We start from the raw sequence: 8,383 nt of genomic DNA, 5'->3' as shown, positions 1-8,383 counted from the left end.
TCTCCCGTCAAAGTACCTATCAATTAGTTAGTTAGTTAGAATTGACTACTCACACTAGATCATTCTGACTGATTACCTCTTCACACTTATATACTTTCCTCTTGGAAATAAAATACTTTCAAATAACTGAAGACAAGGAGATGATGTTTTAACATTTGATACAACATCATCCTTTATGGTTCTTGGCTAACATCTCTAACATCTTATTCATAATACTTAGGGTGGGAACAACAGAGCATAGTGAGTAGCAACTTTACATCCAGGCATATCAAGGAATAATATAGGCCATATCTCAATAAACTTTTCTTCAGATTTTTATTATGATTTTGAGATGATGGATGCCACAGTCCGTACCTATAGAGGAGATTCCCTCAGCTAGGTTTCTGGACCAGATTCACTTATGGCATAACACTGAAATAGTCAGATTCTTCTGAGCAATCTGACTTCCTTGATTCTTATTGACACTAACCTTTATGGATAATAACTATGGGAAAGTCAACATCCAAGACCATATTTCACTATGGTTGAGACACAGTATTCAGTTCTATAGTCTGCTCTATGGTCATGAATAAATTTCCACATACCTGGTTCCTTTGATCAGAGGAAAATACCAGATATAAGCTCATCTTGATTATACATAAAGGAACTGAAGTGTATACCTTTATGAGTCTTCTTTTATGCATTGAGCTTTACTTCTATACTCTCACAAGCTGATATATGGGGCAGAAGTACTTGTTGACCATGTCCTGATCAACTGATAAGCAGATGTCTCCTCTTCCAGATCAGGAGTAGGTTCCAAATATATGTACTCACACTACATTAGTTTAGCACCAGAACATCTGTTCTTCAACTGGTAGCTACATACCAGTACTAATGCCCTAACATCCAGTAGGACATCTGTTCCATCTTCTAGGAACACTTCAGCCTTGAACATCCTTAAGGTAAACACTTTGCAGATAAGTATGAGAATCATTGATCAGTTCATGCCCATAACCTCTAATAATCCATGCCTTTTTGAGTGGACTTGAGAGAGATCTCAAGTATCTTTGACACTTTCATTATAGCTGTAATAATCTGCCATATATTCTGTTGAATAACCCTAGATTTCTACCTTCACTATAGAAGTTGTATTAGAGGCTATGCAGCGGAAAATAACAATACTTCAACAGAACTTACACAATGCTTACTCCCCAATTTTATTGTAAGCATGACACATAGGGATTGAAAATAAATCAACTCTACAAGCTGATTGCTTCTTCATCAAGTAACAACATATACCTACCAAAAACCCTGACCACATGGTATCATATAAACACAAGGATTACCTTATCAATGTCTTCACTCCCGCATGAAGGTTTTGATAACTTCCATCTATGTGTTGAGGCTAAACAATTCAATCCATACTCTTCATTCCCGCATGAAATTTCTGAATTTAACTTTCTTGTTCCAGCATCTTCTTTCTTCTGTCAGATTGGTCTAGTCTTCCATAAATCGGTCCATCCTCCACTTCAAGGGACCATACAATATGAACACTCCTTGTTCACATAATATTCTACCTTGTACACAACCAGAAAGTATCCCCCATGGATCTCATCCAGAAACAGACTCAAATGTCATATAAGGATGTCTTGACATCTGATTTGACATTCTGAAACAGACAAGGTAGGAATACAAATAATAGTGCAGGAAAGCAATAAAAGCTCAACAGAATTGTTTACCCAGTTCAGATTCACAATCCTACTCTGGGGGCTACCAAGCCAGGGATGAAGTCCACTATTAGCAGTATCAATTTGCAGACCCTACAGCCAACACACCCGTTGACGATCTATGCACTTAATCACTACCCAATGACCTTTCTACCTAGGTCCTCCCTAAATATGAGAAACTCCTCTCACTCCCACTCATCGCAATGATGTCTAGCAGTTAACACCTCAGCCACGACATCAGCAGCTCTTCACCAACATTCTCAGCACACAAACAAACACAACTTGGAGTTACTTATAAGCTTTCTCCAATAACAAAACTGCACTCATTGCTTCACAGCTTCTGAGTGAGTAAGATAAACCTCTTTTTTACAGGCTTCGAGGCACAAATCAGTGACCATCCCACAGTCCGAGTGGAAAGTCATCTTTCGGGCTTGCTTTGTTTAGATCCCTGTAATCCACGCACATCCGTACCTTCCCGTCTTTCTTAGGAACTGACACTATGTTGGCAATCCATGGTGGATAGTCGACCACGGAGAGGAATCCTGCATCGAATTGTTTGAGTACCTCTTCTCGGATCTTGTTATCCATGTCCGGTCGAACTCTTCTGTGCTTTTGTCTGACGGGTGCACAACCTTCTTTGAGCGGTAACCTGTGCACGACGATATTTATATTCATCCCTGGCATGTCACGGTATGACCAAGCAAATATTTCTGCATTCTCGTGGAGAAGTTTGACCAGCGTCGCTTTTACATCCTCATTCAGCGTTGCCCCAACCTTGATTTCCTTAGGTTCTTTGTCTATACCCAAGTTTATAACTTCAATGGCTTCTTGAGGAGGGAGCATGCTTTTGGATTCCTTGTCCATTAACCTTGACAGTTCTTCCGGAAGTTCATCGTCTTCCTTATCCCCTTCCTCGGACTGATTAGCGAGAGCCTCGAGTTTATATTGAGTTTCAGCAGTATTATTATCGGTAGTGTTAGGAAGTGATCTGCACATGTTTTATGTTTTGTTTTTAGTATGCAGATATGATTGTGCTTTTTTTTTTTATGCAAGAAAGTTATTTGTCATTTTTAAAAGAGTAAATGCAAGAAAGAACAATGTTTTCGATACCAAATGCAAACGACAATTTTATTAATAAACTTGAACTTTGAAAGTAAATGGGGCCCTTACAAACCAGCTCTATGCTTCGGGCGAGGCATGAGCGTAATTGTTTTTTTCTTTATTGAAGGGAAATAAAACACACAACAAAAGCAAATTACTTCGAAATGGAAACTATCTCCGGTATCTCCAGGCTTGTCCAATTCTGGAGCTGCTCTCCTGGTCTGGCCATTCAGATGAAGTTGGACGTTCCCTCTTTAGGATCCATGCTAGATATCATAGCTACGTGTTCATATCCGCCTGTCACGAAATTCTGCATGATCGGGGGGAATCGTTGTTCCTCCTTCGCAGCGCTTGTGATCTTTGTCGGTTGATATCCTAGCCCCAGACGATCCTTCTTCTCTCGGATTTCTGGTACTTTGCCCCAGCCTTCCGCACTCAAGTCTTGCAGGTCTCTCCAGGATGTTACCGCCCTTCGTATCTTCTCTACAGGTAATGTGATAGCGGTTGCAATTTCTAGCGCTTGGAATGCAGTTTCTAATGCCCCTTCTCCAACATGTATTTGTATGAATCCAGGTTGCTAACAAATATATCCTCCTCTCCATTGACGGTTGTCATACCCTAAATTTGTCCTACCATTTTACTTTCATCAGGCTTAGGCTTTTCATTCATGTGCATTTCATCCATTAGGACATCTAACACTCATACATTCATCAATAAATCTGGCATTGGGATCAAGGATCGTGAAGAATTAGGGTTGCTATATTGCTTTGAGGCTCTCACATTCATTCAAAGGATACAAGGATACTATCTCTCAAGATGTATCAAAAGATTAGAGTTACTTACGCATGGTGTCTGAGATTGTTGTTTCATTTGGGTTCATTAGATTTCGTGTTAAGGCGTTCTTCTATGTTTAATTAATATCTTCTTCAAGGATTCCTTCGAAGCATTATTGTTATGGGGAGATTGGATTACAAATGCAACAACATAGAAGAGTGAAGACTTGTTGGGTGAACCAAGATTTTAGGATGCAAAGTATTCAGGAGTTGAGATTTAATTGTGAGTTTATGGCAGCATCAATCATCATGAGTTATGTCTCAAATACTCGGCTTGATTCATTTCATTACTTGGAACTACGAATTCTGTGTGGTCTTATGCAAACTTTTGAGCTTTTATCTATACACTCGAATTGATAATGAAAGGAAAGATGAAAGTTTCACTTTATTTCTCAAAGTTCATGCAATCCTAAATATGATGCATTACAAAGAAAGTCAATTTGATCTTTTGAAGTTCATAATGAGTTTTATTGGTGCTTGACCATGATTACAATCTATGAGAGGAGTTCCAAATAAAGTTCAAGCTATATGAGATACGAGCCATTACAAGTCTCTTCCATTACATAAAAGAAGTTACAAGAGGAACACAGTTTGACCTAATTCTACTCCTTGACTCCTACTTGGCCATGTCAGCCGACTTGATTCCCTTTGACACTCCCGCTTCATCATTAAGATTGGTATTTGGACATTGTGCATCCCATACTTGCACTCAACCTATTGCCTGCATCATTAATATACCAAATAACCACACATCAGTCCGTAAAATTTCGAGAACAATACAATTCCAAAACAGTCAAATACCATTCCAATTACCACCAAACAGTAGCCTGCATCAAATAAACAAATCCATAGACCTACAAAAATCACAAACTAGCTAATAACGGGTCGTCTTTGCGAACATCTCTTTGATTGAATTAACCATCACATGAAAATCAAAAAAACCAACATTAACAATTTCTAACCATTAACCACTTCAGCATTCAGTATGGCAGCCCTTTGCTCATGATCACCAACATGTTGTACCAAGACCGTACAAGATGCAGCAACACAAAAGGAAAAAGGGACAATGCGGCGATGTGATTAGAACACGCGTTGCCGGATAACCACATAAGACTATGGCTCACATCTACCTCACTCAGTTACTAGCCTGCATTCAAAAGAGAAATTCGTTTTAATTCCTAACCATAAAACATATACATTCACTCCGAACACAAGCATACTTAGAACTGAAAGCCTTGCTCATTTACAAATCCATGGCACCATTCAAACAGACCACAATTCATAAGATTAACCATACCATTTTACATCATTCAGTTTTGATAATTACTAGCAAATCAGCCAGCTTCCACACAAAATTCAAAACAAGAACAAGAGCATTCAAATTCTATACCATGAACATGCAGCATCAAGCACACTAAACCAATCTACACAACCCCTGTACATTTTCAAAACTATTCTAACATAACCACATACTAGCCCTGCCATCCATAACTAACCCCTCCTTCTAACTGTTAACTAACACATATAACAGAATCTAACAGTTTTAACCAACTATAACCACCTAAGAGATCCTATAACTAACTCTGAAACAACCAAAACAGAATCAAAAACTAACTTCTAACATCCAAAAACAGAAAAAACCAACTCAATCTTCACCCTCTAATCTCCTAACTGAAATTCAGTCCAAGGGCTCAGATTCATTCCCCTGTAACTACCCCCAAACCTCTTCAACTAACTCCAAACCTCACTCCAAACCAGAAATTCTCCCGAACCTAATCTCTATATATTCACTTCACGCACCATTCATTCTCAGATTCACACTTCCACTCTCCACCTTCTTCACCATCTTCTTCACCACCTTCTTCATCACCATTCAACCTTTCATCATCCTCATCATCACACACACCACTTCATTGATCCTTCCCTCTCAACTAAACCACACGCAGGAGAAATCAAAAGAGATAGAAGAAGAAAATTAGCAAAGAGAAGAAGAAGATTGATAACAGAAAATGAATCTTGTAACTAACCTCTGAACCGATTCTTCAATCTTCACCGTCAATTCATCAACCACCAGAATCTTCAATCTGAATCTTCATCATCTCTGTATCTTCATCATCTTCAATCTTCCTCTCAAAATTCAGAATTATCTTTCTCCTTGGATCCTCCGTCGCATCTCAGAACCTTCACCTTCAATCAACCGAATCAACTTCCATCTTCATTCTCCTTCCTCAACAACAACGCAACATCATCACAATGTTCTCAAAATTGCAAATAAAAAAAAAAGGGAAAAAAGTAGAAGCTAAGAGATCAATACACTCATACCTGAATACTCCAAAGGACAATCTCTGGTTTTCTCGTCTTCGCGATCGCAATCGGAGAAGCGCCAGAAGCTTTTTACAGTTGGCAAGTATCTCTAAGAGTTTCTTTCGATTTCGTTGTTCGTTCATTGCTGAATCGAAGAGATTGAGACCGAGAGAGAAGAGAGGAAAGGAGAAACGTCAAGTTCATGGCGGCGGGGAAAATATCCGATCAGAGGCGACGGGAGCGAAGAGAGTGAGTTGGCAAGATGAGGAGAACGAGAGCTTCACCGGAGGGAGTCGTCTGAACGCCGTTGTTTCCGGTGAGAGGGGCCGCCGTCGTCTTCGCATGTGTGAAGAGGGAGGAGAGTTCATTCGGAATCTTAATCGCCACTCACAGATAACCCTAATCCCCTTTCTATGTTTTTTATTTTTATTTTTAATTTAATTTCTCTTTTTAATCGAGTTACAATGACAATAAAGTCTGAATAAGGTTCAACAGGGACCAAAACAATAGTATGTGGGCTTAGACGCCATTGTTGCTAGCCGTGCACTCCCCCTTCAAGCCCAACCTCACACTTTTTTCTTTTACCATGAAAAATCTATACAAAAATCTGGTGTTGGGCCTCGTCGTAAATTACTATGCTTTCACCCCCCTGAGCCCAATCACATCATTCCTTTTTGTGTTACAAACAACAAAACAACTCACCCCTGGGCCATAAAATTTCTGTCTACACTTGGCCCATGCTACTTTTCTGGCATCACAAAACTGAATACAAAAACGCCTTTTGGGCCCTGCGCCCCTATTGCTATTCACAGTTTCAAATTCAATTTGCACCTCCTGTTTACATTTTAATATAGATTTTAATTAGTTTCTTTGTCATTTCTTTTAGACATTAAAATTGCTAGTTTTTCTCCTATATTTTTAGACCTTCAATACAAATATTGTCACATAAAAAAATAATCACAAAATATTAGTTTAGGATATCTCTTTTAATTCTTTCTTTTGTTAATTAGGATTCATTTTCCTTCGTAAAAACCATATAAAAATAATAGTACTTTTAATTCACTTTTGTGCTATATTTTGACTTGTTCTATTTCATGCGCTTGTACTATCTTCATGTATCCTACTTGTTGACTTCTAATTGTGATCTTTATTTTCATACTCTTTTATTCCTAACCTTAGGTAGAAACCATGATAACATTAGGTAGAAATTCCCTTCATACTTAGGCTAGTTTCTTTTCCTTTTTCAACATAAAACATCTAACAAATACTCAAAATAAAATCCCTCTAAAAAATACAAAGAAAACACTAAAAAACATTAATAAAAAAGTGAAAATCATTAAAAAGGGAATGGAAGCTTGAATCTCCCTTGCTTTAGGGAATCATTCGAGTGCTTGGATCTCCATTGCTTTAGGGAACCATTCGGGCGTAAGTTCCCAAATTCTAAAAGACACAAACCAAAGAGTAACTCGAGTTTCCCTTGCCTTAGGGATTTCCCCGAAACACTCAAACTCTCTCTTCTCTCATTTCTTAAGGGCATTGTTATCTCCGCTCTATTGCATCCTAGGTCGATCCCTTATGCAAGAGCGCGAGCGTTAACTCCGCCCAACTAAAAAACACAAAAACAAACAGAAACATATGAGCCGAGCTACGGTAACTCTGATTCCTGAAAAGGATACGTAGGCAGCGGGGTAGGGCCCGTGCGAGTACAATTCTTTCTTTTCCCTACATTTTGCATTCATTCCGCATATAGACATAGACATAGTACACACCCTTTAGATAGAAACAAACATAGGTGGATACCATCGAGTACGATGGGCGCGAGGGGTGCTAATACCTTCCCCTTGCGTAACCGACTCCCGTACCTAGATTCTCTGGTCGCAAGACCCCGTTCCTTCCTTTTTTAGGTTTTCTGATATTCCTTTCCCTTATGGGATAAATATATTAGTGGCGACTCTGTTCATTTTTCGCGAGCGTGCGACAGCTGGCGACTCTGCTGGGGACGTTAGACCTATTGCGGGTCCGTACTTAGCGAGTCGATCCTAGCCTTTGCTTTTTTCTTTTATTGGGTGTTTATTTGTTATGTTTATATGTTTACATCTTGTATATATGTTTGCATATCACGTTTACTTTCCGCATGCATCTGGACTATACTATGGGTCCCCGTGGGGACCACATATTTTTTCTGCTTTGTTTTGCAAGTGGGGGGTTTGTGTGAGGTAAAAGGCCCACTACCCAGGCCAGTGACACATAGGATTAGCGTGGATGCTCATGTTGACTCCCGTAGCGCTTGCTATGATCGAGCTTGACATGGGGTACCACAACTGGGCGAGGTTCTTTCATGGAACACTGTGTCTGGCACGCTTGTTGCCTCAAACACTTTGTACCCCATGGGAACTGTAGACCCTAGTGACCATTAGGGACCACTTGTCCGTGTCTAGA

The sequence above is a fragment of the Vicia villosa genome, linkage group LG5 (assembly GCF_029867415.1).
Source record: "Vicia villosa cultivar HV-30 ecotype Madison, WI linkage group LG5, Vvil1.0, whole genome shotgun sequence".
NCBI lineage: Eukaryota > Viridiplantae > Streptophyta > Magnoliopsida > Fabales > Fabaceae > Vicia > Vicia villosa.
Note: the sequence above shows the minus strand (reverse complement) of the source record.